This window comes from Triticum urartu, chromosome 4 (genome assembly GCF_003073215.2).
Source record: "Triticum urartu cultivar G1812 chromosome 4, Tu2.1, whole genome shotgun sequence".
In the NCBI taxonomy this organism is placed as follows: domain Eukaryota; kingdom Viridiplantae; phylum Streptophyta; class Magnoliopsida; order Poales; family Poaceae; genus Triticum; species Triticum urartu.
In genome coordinates, this window is record NC_053025.1 from 609,437,677 (window position 1) to 609,450,703 (window position 13,027).

The 13,027-nt window shown below is 54.4% G+C and overlaps 1 long non-coding RNA gene across 1 annotated transcript; it reads right to left on the reverse strand.

Moving 5' to 3' along the window:
• Positions 1 to 6,015: 6,015 nt before the first annotated feature.
• Positions 6,016 to 9,271, reverse strand: LOC125554404. The gene is made up of 3 exons (XR_007304401.1): positions 6,999 to 9,271; positions 6,601 to 6,907; positions 6,016 to 6,354 (listed from the first exon to the last, which is right to left on the reverse strand). It is a non-coding gene; the product is annotated as an uncharacterized LOC125554404 (long non-coding RNA).
• Positions 9,272 to 13,027: the final 3,756 nt, after the last annotated feature.

Sequence of the window (13,027 nt, forward strand, 5' to 3'; positions counted from 1 at the left end):
GCTGACGCGCCCCCGCGGAAGAAATCAAGAGACCAAAGCGGCCAAGAATGAAAGACTCACCCGGATGGCGGCCCGTGTCGACAGGAACTCCTGGGTGTACTGCTGCAGCAGGGCAGCCTGAGCTTGAAGCCGGCTCCGGACCTCTTGAGCCGCCACATTCAGCTCGCTAGTCCCCCCGCTGGGAGTCCACTCGGACGTGGCGGTGCTGGCCGCCTCCAGAGCCTCCGCCGACTGGCCGACGCCCGCAACTCGGCGTGACTCCGGCGGAGCAGCGCCTCCCCCTGCGCGCCGACGCGTCACCGGCTGCACCTCGAGGCCGGCTCCGTCCTCCGGCTCACCCCCGGCCGGCTCCTCTGGCGCCACTGACGATTGGCCGCCTTGGCCCGCTCCGGTTGGCGCTGCCGGCGGCGCTCTCTCCGCGAAGACCACGAGGTCCTCCCTCCTCTCCATCAGCGGCGGGGCTTGGACGATTTCCTCCGCCAGGGGCAATGGGGTGTCAGGGGCCACGGCTCGGAGGGGAATGGCGAGCAGCGGAGGCTGGTTACGTGAACCCTCCGCCTCCGTTTCCGCGGTCGCCGCCTCCGCCTGGGCCTTGGCTGTCGCGTCGGCTTGCTCCCTCGCCGCCTGGGCGGCCGCTTTTTCCGCCGCCTCACGCTCCTCCCGCGCTTCACGGGCGTTCCGCTCCGTGGCCTCCCTGAGGTCGGCGCGGGGGTCCATGCGGCGGGAGCCCGAAGACCCTCCAGTCGGCCCAACTACGGAGCCGCCCGGACCCCGCTCAAGGGAAAGCGGCGCCTTGTCCAGCGAGCGGGAAAAGGTTAGGAAGAATGTTCGAACAGGAGAGAACGATGAAAAGCATGTGACCAGGCAATCGACGACTTATGCTGAGACCGCCTGAGGCTGCTTCACCGCCTTGCGGAAGCGGGCCGCTTTCGCGGCCGCCTCATCTCGTTTGGTCGCCGCGGTGGAGGCTTTGGACTTCTTCGGTCGACTGCCGAAGAGGATTGACGCGGCCCGGCGCTTCTGTGCGCCGCCGCTGGCAGCCGGCGCGGTGGACGAGCCCGCGCCTTGATGGTCGGCCGCCGGCTGGCGACGCGGGGCGACTTCGGCTTCGGCATCATTCGGCCAGTCCTCGAAGCTGGCGGTAAGCCCTGTGCCTCCGGGCTCGGCGTTGTCCCCCACGACGGCGTCTTCCATGGCGGCCGCCCCCAAATCAGGGTTGTCGACGTCGTCCACCGTGTGGTCGGGGACGTACTGGCGTTCTATCCCTGCTGCCCCGGTCGTCGGCGGAAGAAGGGGGTTCTGCTAAGAAGAACCGACCGATCAGAAGCCGGCCATCATAAAGCCGGCTACCAACAAAAAGAAGAAAGAGAGGAAAGCTTACCACGGGCGGAGGGTTGGTGCGAGAATACGGCACCTTGCCGTATCGCCAGTCCTCGGCGAGCTTGCAATTGGAGATATAATTTACTATGTACGACACCTCCGCATGAGGCATCTCCCTGGTGCTCAGCCGGCTTGGGTCGAAGCGGCCGCTCATCTGACACATCATGTGGGGCCAGCTTTGGAGAGGAAGTATCCGGCGCTCCACGAAGGCGGCCACCAAGTCGGCCCCGCTCAGGCCTTCCGACTGGATCATCACCTGAAGACGGGAGACGGGAGCGTTCCCGGCCTGAGACAGTGACCTGGACCAGAAGCTCCATGAGGGCTGCCTCCCAGCCGGCGGGCCGGCTACGTAAGCTGGCAGGTTGACGTGGTCTCCTTGCTGGGCGACGTTCTTCACGTAGAAGTACGACTTCTGCCAGATCTTCACCGACTGGATCAGGGGGATGGACGGGAACGGGTTGTTCTCGCCCGACCTCCTCATGGCGATGTAGGCCCCGTAGGGGGCGGGCACGCTTGCGACGACGGTGCCGAGTTTGCTCTGGAAGAATTCCCCCCAAAGCTCCAGCGTGGGGAGCACCCCCAAGAAACCTTCGCAGAGAGTGACGAAGGCCGACAGCAGCATCACCGCGTTGGGCGTGAGGTGATGCGGCTGGAGATTGTAGAACTCGAGGAAGGAGCGCAGGAATCCGCTCGCCGAAAGGCCGAAGCCGCGCAGGAAGTGCGAGCGGAAGACGACCCGCTCGCCCTCCTCCGGTGCCGGCGAGATCTCCGTCTCCAGCGCCGGGCGGACCCGCACGAGGTTGGCGTCGGGCAGGCGCCGAGTCTGGCGGAGGAACTCAACATGGTCCTCATGGACGTTGGAGCCGTCCCACGAGCTCGACAGCGCCATGGGAGCAAGACGATGCGGCGGCACGGCGGCGCTGAGACGGGAAGCTGCGACGGCAGCGAGAGGAAGAAAGGAGGACGAAGAGGGGCGGAGTGAGAGAGAGCGTGCGAACCTCTGTCTCTCCCCCTCCTCCCCCTACTTATAGGTTCGCGCGGCGGAGCCAAGGAGGCGCGGCGTGGGGGAACGTGGGGATCGATCGTGCCCACTCCCCCACGTCCCGTGTTTACTACGCCCTAACGGCGAAATAAAATCGTCACGGGAAGGCGAGCGGTCCACCTGGGCCGCAGAAGATCACGCTCGGGCCGAGGCCTAGGAGTGGCGGGCCCGGGCCTGCGGCGGCGTCCCGTCGCGCGCGTGCACTGGCAGGTTTCCGCTGCCACGTGGCCCACGGGAGGGCCCGCGGTCAGCACGCGGGTCAACCACTATCCCGCCTGCAAGACACAAGAGCTCTCTGAAATCGGCATACACCAGCAAAGCCGGCTCCTCAGGGTAGGAAGCTAACCAAGCTTCTCGTCCCTCTGTCTGCCTCGAAGCTCGATCAGCTTCGGGGACTATTGTCGGAGTAAATAGGCATGGGTAGCCTAGCCGGCTTCCCCTGGCCCTTCTGAAAAAATTACGAGCCCGTCCGGCTCTCAAGAATCCAAGACATGGGGCCGCCTTCCCCTTGCTGGCTGTCACCCAGGCCGGCTTTCGGAAGGCGGCCCGACTTTAGCCCTCATGAAGAAAGCCATGGGAGGGCCGACTTCGAGAAGCCGGCCGCGAGAAGGCCGACTCCAAGAAGCCGGCTCCCATAAAGCGGTCGAGACCGTACCCTCAAAGTTTGCATCCACCTAGCGGCGATGAGACGGGACGTGGCTACAGTGAAGCCTGCCACCCCCAAATCCCGGAGCACGACCGGCACAGTGCGCTGTACGGGTGACCATGACCCGCCTGGCGCAACACTGTTGCCATGTCGACCCTGACGCCATCCACGACGGACTACCAGTGCGGCCCACGGGCGGTGGGTCCCTTCAGGCAGAGAGACACCCGAAGGCGGCCACACCTCCCACAGTCGGCCCAAGAGAGAGCCGGCTCCCTGCAGCCGGCTTGCCATCTTCCTCGAAGGGGACGCCCCATTAAGGAGACAAGACGCGGTGAGGCTACAGCAATCGCCCGCCGGACGGCGGTACTGTAGCCACGCCTACCACGACGAAGCCCACGTCACCAAGATGGAGCAACAGTAACCAGCCGCCGACCAGGTCCTGAACAGTGGGGCCTGCCTGTCGACCGAGGAGCCAGCAGCTGGCGGGACCCACTAGTCGGCGGGCCCCAGCGGCCGGCGCAGAAGCCGGCAAAGCGCAGTCACAGACGGCTGGGCCCCGCGCCCAGTTGGATTACCATTGTACCCCCGGGGGGTAGGCCTATATAAACCCCCCGGGGCACCCATGCAAAGGGTTGGACCCCCAGCTAGTTTTAGACACCACACAAGGAGAAGAAGCAAGCTAGCCGTGCCCTTCTTCCTCCTCCCACCGAACAGCTCAAGGAGCATTGTGTAGCTACTTGTCCATCTAGTGATCATGCGGAGACCCCGCAGAGCAGCAGTAGGGGTGTTATCTCCACGGAGAGCCCCGAAGCTGGGTAAGATTCGCCGGCGTGCATGTCTTCGCCTCATCCCGTTTCCAGGCACCGGCGACGTCTTACTGGCTCCCACAATGATAAGCCACCCGTTGGTATATGTCGCACCTACCACCCGACACGACGTGTACATGAACCACTGTTCAGGTGCTACTTCCTGTGTTTTTTTGCGAGTGTCCTGTATATTCAATCCATACTAATATAGCTGACGACAAATCCCACTGAAGCTCTGACCATTCGCCGTGGCTGCTACAGTCATCTCAACCGTCTCTCTCGTGATTCATCTAGATACATTCATACCTGCGACAAGTAATTCGGAACGGAGGGGGTATGAAAAAAGACCCTAGAGGGGCTGTTTTATTCTTCTTCTTTTTGCGAATAAGGGGCTGTTTTATTCATTAGAACACTGTAAGTTACAGATCTTCAGGCTTGAGAGCTAGTTACATACAGGTAGAGCGAGGCACATCTGAAAGCCTCTACAATACTGCAATTGTTGGTTGTCACATTAGCTCCCCAAATGTAACAACATGTTTCATCTCTTACCGAAAAAGGGTTTCCCCCGCTTTGTATTCCAAAGCAACCAACACCGACACATGATCGCTGGGGCGAACAGCACAACAAGCCTAAAAGAAAAAGAAGAAGTAAATGCCAACAACGGCAGCTCGACAGAGCGCGGATGACCCGCCACCGCTACGCCCACCAGAGACAAACCACTACAACCCGAGGCTCCGGACCACCGCGTACAAAACAGCACCTCCAAGAAGGAAAGTGACGCCGACGACGCTGCTGCCCGGACATGTCCTAGGGTTTCCCCGGCACGCAGAGGGAGGTGGGGAATGGATATCACCCACACCCTCCAGAAAGGAATGGTGGCACCCGCAGGTGTCACCGCATCAGGGCCGAAGACTGGCAAGGATTTCTTCCGTACTCCAATCCCCGCCGCCCAACGGACCGGCCAGCCAGACCGCCGCCCACCACCATGCGCCATCGCGGTTGCGCCGTCACCCACGCCGCCTCACTGCGAACACCAAAACGAGGCCAAGAGGACCGGAGAGAAGCGCCCCACGGAGGGAGAAGCAGCACCGAAGCCGAACGGGAGGGAACCACCTCCACCGCCGTCGTGCGGGAGGCCAGAGCCTCCGGCACCGTCGCAATAGCCGTCCGGACGCGGCATCAGGGCATGCCAGGCCACGCCTGGCCCGGCCAGGCCCGAAACGGGCCCGCTAAGCCCCGCCGTCACGCTGCAGCAAGTCGGCGATGGCGCCGCCAACACCCTGCCGCTCATCGCCTCTCTCCAGCCTCCCAGAAGCCACGAAGCAGACCCACCCGCCGCTGGCCCGCCCAGGCCCAGATGGGGCCCGAAGGGCCCAGATCTGGGCCGAGCGGGCGCTGCCAGACCGCGCCGCCATGTCGCCCCGCCGCCAGCGGCGACGCCGCCATCCAGAAATCCGTCCCCGCTCGCGCCAGGAGTCCCCGCCGCCCCGCTGGACCGCCGCCGCCTAGAAGCCCCGCCCGGGGTCGCGCCGTCCCGCGCCGACGAACACCCGAGAGGGGAAAAGCCAGGGGGGCGCCGCCACCAGTGTCGCCCGGGCCAGGCCCGCAGCGGGCGTCGGCGACGGCGGCAGAGAGGAAGGGGAAGGGAGAGGCGCGCGGGGGAGAAGGCTGGGTGCGGCCGGCCGCCCGCGGGGGCGGCGCGGTCGCGGGAGAGGGAGGGAGAGGGAGGGTCCAACTCTTTTTGGTGAGGCCAGTTGAGTTGGGCAGGACTGCTGCCTCTCTGTTTCATCTCCTTACATGGCTAAAGATGCACAACGAATAACAAACACACACCAAACAGTTTTCTGGAGCTACTAAAGCAATTAAAATCTCTATGAGATCTTCATAGCCATGCAACCCCATATCCTATAGTTCACTGAACTTATAGCTCGAGATCCAGTTCGCGTGCTACACTCTTCAGCAACATTGCTTGCTAAAACACAGAACTTAAATCCATCAGATTATTCATTAAGAAAAAACCAGCAAGCCAAGGTGCAAAAAGGTTCATCACACCATCTCTCGGGAAACAGAAACCACTCCCTAACAGTGCATCTTTTGAGAGATGAATTTAAAGATTGGATCAAAGCTGGGACAGGGCAAACTGTAGAGTTTTTAAAATGGTAATACCAAGTTACTGTCTGCAAATGCTTTTTCAAGTAAATTCTACAACAGGGTACATCAAATTAGAGGTTCATTACAGAGAATCAATTCACTCGGCCTCTAACACGGGAGATTATCAAGCTAACTGACAAAAGCTACCAACAACATGAGAAAACAAGCAAGCACCGCTGCACCAAAAGGGCTACTGAATGATGACATAATTCATCAGGACTTCGCGAGACCCCTGTTGCCTCCAAGTTTGTCACCTATCTTGTTGATGAGTGTAGCCTCGTACATCTTCAACCACACATTCTTAATGCGCCGCATCACCGGGGGTCACCCTTTCCGCAAACATAGGTTTGTCAGTATGATTCTAGAAGGGGGATTACATGATACTGTATAAATTGCAAATTAAGCATAATTAGTTGTAACCACACGGCACTCAAAGTTTGTTTGCACCCATTTCAAACATAACTTTCAATCCGACTAGGCATTCAATGTTTTGTTTATTCCACTAACTTGTATGGAGTATTATTTAAGAGTTGTTCCCACATCACAAAAGAAAGGACATATAGATACAAACATACCTTGTGAATTGTAGAAACTCGTGTATGGGATGAAAACTTGAAACTTTTCTCTCTCCCATACTTTCTTCCACTGTAGTGACTTCAGATTAATCTTGTAGATTCCAAGATCCGTGGTCACGAAAATGATATCGGTGCCTTCCACAGATCCAATCAGCCTAAGTCTTTTCTTTGGATTTCGAATGTGAAGGATGTCGTTGATATTGATGACTGTACGCTGAGTCCATGATGCAACTCCGTCAGAACCCATGTGCCTTGACCACAGATTGAGGATTAACCCAACCACATGTGCAAACCCCAACCTGTCATCCTCCATCGCCATGAGGATAACATCATCAGCAATGATAGACCCCGCAAGCGGCATATCAATCAGTGATAAGCAATTAGTGCTCAGGTCGTACTTGAGAATTCCTACTAGGCGATCATCGACGCAGCCACAAAGCTTGAAGTGAAGTGTGTCTTTGGACGAAGACAGGAGGCGCTTCGTGGATGTACACATCGGAGTCAAGTTGAAGGCCGGAGCATGGATTGCTTCAGTTATCAAAATGAGAACGGTATATGCTCAACAAAATGGGGTTGCTGTGGTCACCTGTCACCGGCAAGGTCACCCACGCATGTGCAACACAATCATGAGCATCAGTCTTGTTCAGAGCGATGAAGACGACCTGGAAGGGCCCTGCGTGGCACGTACTGTGGTCACAACCACTTGCCGCGCAGAGCACCGCGCATCCAGCTCCCTCCGACAGCCCGTCATGGGATCCCAAACAGTGAGCATCATGGGTTTATAGCCCACATCGCCAGGGCCGGTCCTGAGATTTCAGGGGCCCGGGGCAAGACAACTGAAGGGGGCCCTAAAGCCACATAAACGGAGTAATTTTTTCTATTTCAGTTGCAAATAAATACTCGATAGATTATAATTTTGTTGCCTTGTCATCTCAATTATTCAAAAACTTTGGAGTCATAAACATTCACAGTAAAAGTCGTCGCTCTTGTCAATCAACACCTTTATTACTAGGTGAATATGTAACAGTTTGGTGCTTACTAAATATATTATCATCGTAAGAATTTTAGTTAGGTTGTTCCTCAGCAGTAACTAAAGCTAGTTCCTCTGAATTCCGAGCAGTAAAAGTATTCGTGTATGTTATAAAAAACGTCTATGCTCCTTTTGAGGACTCGGTCAACTCACATACCTGTTTTCATTTTCATTACCAGATGGATACTAGCAATCTTACTAATTACTAGCACACAAACATATGATAGTACAAGAAATTAAAAACACTGCTAATTAAATAAAAAATGCTAAGAAAGGTATGGAACAAGGTACTTGATGGCTAGAAAATCAAAAATTGCAAAATATTGCTGATGCTTACCAGTCACGAAGAGTCCTCTTTTCTAATCCCAGTCAAAACAAGAAACCAGAGTTTGAGAATGAGATATGTATGAGAATGACCTTCACAAATGAATGAACGATCTGGCGATAATATAAAAAGAGAGGATTTGCGTTGAAGAAGAGGTTGATGAGAATTTGGAAACTCGCAATACCTTCTTCCATTAATCGCGCCCTGCAGCTGGAAACCTTAATTAGACGGCCTCGTACATAAATCTGAGGCGTTGTCAACCTTGGCAACAATGGCAAGGCTGAGTCTCGGGCTGATTTGTTGCCAATGGGGAAGATATGGAAAGATTGCGCGTGCGACAAGCCGAGAAGTAATCGCTGTAACCTTTTTCCCTTTCCTAAGAATCGATCTGTTACATTACGCGGAACCAGGCCATCAGGGGGCCCCTTCCTACGCGGGGGCCCGGGGCGGCCGCCCCCTCTGCCCCCCTCAGGGCCGGCCCTGCACATCGCCAAGGAGAACACGACCATGGCGGCAGTCCCACGCATCATATTCCCAGTCCCCCCAGTCATCATTGGGAATGCACGCACGGAATTTCGTGGTGGGGACAAAGTGTGGGATATTATCTCCCATCTTCGGGCGGGAGTTCCATTGGCAGGAATAAAGGAAGCCCAGCATGGGGGGAACTCCATGGAACTCACGGTAGCGGCCGCGAAAGCGAGCGCCGGAGAGGAGGCCAAGCCAGAACTTGTTGGCGAGGGAGGCGCGCACGAGGTGCTCTGCCTCGTCCGGCGGCAGGCGGAGGAAGATCTCCTCCAGAAGCTCGGCCGGCAGCGCCGATGCGGGTGGCGGCATGGAGGGTCGAGACGGCGAGGGTTTCTGGTGGGGAATTTTTGAGCTGCGGCGGCGGCGGAAGGGAGGAGATAGATCTGGAAATAATTCCTTATTTGATTTCTTTCTTAAAATCAGTTTCCTTTTTTTGCCCTAAAAAATTTCTTCCTCTTTTGACACTCAAACTTTATTTTATTCTCTTTATAACCTTTCCGTCAGTTTTAACCACGAACACCCTTTTTTTAGAGAAAAACAACAAACACCCTTATGTGCAACATGAAAAGTCCTTTCTACCCCGCATTAGCCCGCTGAAAAAGCAGAAGTGCGTGTGATCGATGTGGCCCCATACCTTCTCTCCTGATTCCCCACCCAAACCATAACTCTATGACGACGACGATGGCGGTATGGTGGAGGGCATGACCGAGGCTGCTGCGGATGGCGTGGGGACGATGACGGAGCAGCTACTGCGGAGACCGAAGAGCAATCTGTGCGCCGTCGAGGAAGGCCACGACCATACAATGGACTTGCTTTGGGCGACAACGGTGGTGCGGGGGAGGGGCGAACAGCGGCCAAGGAGTAATTGAGGAGGGGCAAGGCGACGCTGTGCAGCCGAGGAAAGGCTGCGCAGGCCACGCTGGAGGAGAACGACGACGCTGCTGCAGTGACGGGCGACGGCCGAAGGGCTTTCAAATACAATATAGTAGCTAGTGGCCGGAGCTTGTGAGCACGATTCAGACTATTGCAGCACGATGGAATTTGAAGTGTTGAACTCACCATCGATACGCATATGATCTCAACTAGTACTGCTGCAGATCAGTTTTGGCCCCTTCTCCTTCTGGATTAATCAAAAGCAAAATTTAAGTGCAGCTCGTGTCCACCGGAAGTAATTAAGGAAACCACCAGGCAGGGGCGGAGCCAGCGAATTGCCAAAGCCTGGGCACGCCGTAAGCTAAAATTAAGCCTAGTCTATCAAATGCCACAAGTATCATACATTTGGATAAATGCCATGTGCATTATATACACTAATGGTTCATAGATCATAGAAGTAAATAAAACCATCAGATATAATACCAATTAACTTGCTAAAAACTAACCACACAACCAAATATTTTGACACCTCCATGATAAAAATCCAATCTCTCATGTTCATCCTTGTACGCACATGAGAGTCTACAAGATACAAAACATTAACAAATTATATAATTTCATCCTAAAAAACAAATAATATAATTTCTGTTGAAATTAAACACATTAGTGGGAATAAATCATACCAATAATGTGCTAACTGAACCTAGACAAATGCCCTTTCCAAAACTTCATAGCTTGCTGCCGGTAGCCCTAGTTGTCGGCAGTTTGCTGCCACTTGCTGCCTCCACAGATTGGGCACTCGCCGGTGCTGCACGAGTGGCTACCATCCGTCGGAGATGGAGTGGAATTCCCACCATAGGAGCTGCCGCTTTGACTCCCGTGGTTCGGCTTCCGATCTCGATCACCGCTAGCGGGAGTAGTAGCCTAAATAATTGGAGACCAGGCCGTGCACCATCTCCTGCGGTCTTGCCGGCTGTCGATGTTGCGCGCCTCCGCCAGTCCACCTCGCCTGCCGCCACCGCCGATGTTGGAGTAGCTAGGGCTGCACGTCCTGCGGCACGGCGCACAGCGAGGCGAGCGAAGCGCTGGATGCAGTGATCGATCGATGGATTCACATTCTTTTCGGAGGCCACGAGATGGCTACCCTATCATGGCCCACGTAATAAATGAATTAATGGATGGGCTTGCCTATGGCGTCCTCGTTTGGCGTCACTAAGCCCAAAACTAGCCAATTCATCATGAGGCTGCTGTATTTTTTATCGTGCACAATACGTTATACGGGATTATGACTCCGGCGTCTAGTAAATTTAGCAGCGAGCGAGCCCGGGCACGTGCCCAGGGTGCCCGAACGGTGGAATCGCCACTGCCACCAGGAATGCTGAAATGGCAACGGTGACGACGGCCACCACCAATTTTTCACTGTCATCATCTCCCACTCACTCCCTCTTGTTTACCACTTGGCCCAACAGGAGCCAACTGATTTGACCGATGCTTCTTCATTTTCCGATGTGATGCAGCCTGGAGCCAATCCCTGAGGTTCGTGGCGCCAGAGTACGCGGGAGCTCCACATCAGGTCCGTGGTTTTTATTGTTACCTTTTTGAAATATTGATTGTTACTTCTTTGAAATATTTGTATCCGTGGCTTTTTCCTCAGTCGTTCTAGTCCTGTGCAAAACAAAAATTAGATGTTGAAAAAGCGCAGAGCACAGTACGGCACAGAGCCAATCGCCGCCCATGCCGTCTGTCCTCGTCGCCGGTCAAGGTCCTTGCCGCTGGCTCCACCCATGAGACAACTACACCCCACGGTTGCAGCTTGGTGTGGCAACAGTTGTAGCTCCGGTGGCGATGGCAGCAGCTCGCCACCGCAGCAACAAAACAAGACGGCGGTTTGTAGCCGTTTAGGATGCCGGTAGTAGCAATTTGCAACTCCGGTTGCAGCATGTAACAAAAGCCCCGCAAGGCCGATTGTTGCTTGGAGCAGCGCCGTCTGTCCTCGCCGCGCTTGATTGCAGCAAAAACACAAAGCTCATTTCAGCTCCGACTTTGCTAGTTGCAACAAAATCATGTGCCTCGTCGTTGTCACCGCAGAAAGCACTCTGATGATGCAGCAAAAATGGATGTTGGTTCCAGCAGAAAACACTGCAATGCAGAGAGGCTGATTCAAACCCAGGACCTCTTGGCACAAGTGGGGAGAACTTCACCAGGCCACTACGCCAGACCTGCCCTCGGTTGTTCAAAAATGGATGTCAGCAAAATAATGTGACGCCCGTGCGATGTAGCAAAACGCGGTGCCGGTTGTAGACGGATGAGACACCGGTTGTAGCAATGCATGACACCCATTTTAGTATGTAGCAAAAATACGAAGGTTCGTGCGATGTAGCAAAACGCGACGCCGGTTGTAGCTGGATGGTATGCCGGTTGTAGCAAATTGTGACACTGGTCGTAGCATGTAACAAAAACCGCGACGTCTGCAGTGTTGCTTGGAACAGCACCGCCATCCTCATAGCTCGCGGTCACCATGCTCGCCGTCCATGATGGCACCTCTCCTGGGCACCGATTGTAGCTCGCGTTAAAAAAACAAAGCTGTGTAAATATGAATCATGACATAATTTATGGATAATAATTGAAGTAAATATGATTGCCTCAAAATAAGTAAATATGATTTCTTATAGTCTCCCACAACATTGCCACATAGAAATGTAGTACACAAATGGTTTAGTACAAGACAATAAATCTCATAATTTGATTAATATTATCTATAGTTATTGTCGTTGGCTCAACTAATTGTCACTTACCAAGTAAATATCTTGAGTTTGAGTAAAAAAAATATTATCTAACTATACATTTCTACTCCTATAAAAAACCAAGTTGGCAAAAATGATGTGCCTGTCATCCATCATTTTAGACCATCAAATCTGCATCTGACGGATGAGAGACAACTCCACTTAAATTTGCAAATAGACCCTTATTTTCTACTTCTTGCTCCATCTATCCCCACCTCATCCAACGAGAGGCATTCGATCCTTCTAGAAACGGGGAACAAACAATGGAGCTGAACTCGGAAGGTGGCCACTACCGCTCACACGCCACCAACGCCGGCCGCTCCGAATGCCTCCCGGCTCATCTCTATTGTAGCAGCCCCACCACTCACCACCTCCCCCCTCCTCCCTGTTGTCTCCTCTCCCCCTACCCCGTCTCGTTCGATGCTGACGTCAGCAAGTACGCCGCCGGCACCGTTCGTCCTCCAAGTCCGCGATGCCTCTTTTGCCTCCTTCTTTGATGCAGCAACCTGGTCCTCCGCCCACCACCTCCCCTCCTCCCCCTACCTCATCCCATCAACATTGGCAAGTATGCCCCCGACGTCGTCCGCCCCCGATTCCACAACAAGCCACCACCAAAAGACCAAGCATGAGGGAGGTGTCACAAATACTTTAGAGATTTTATAGTATGAGATGGTAGGTTGCAAAGTGTTTTATCGCTCCTTCAAAGCATTTATTTATGTATCAGTTGGTGTCAGGTTATATAATAAAGAGTTGGGATGATGATCTTTTCCAAAAAAAAAAAGAGTTGTGATGATACTTTGTTTTGCTTTTTCATTATCATATTATAGATGTTGATCTTGTGAGAGGTCATGACTACCATGATAAGATCATTCATCTCACCACATTTGTTCC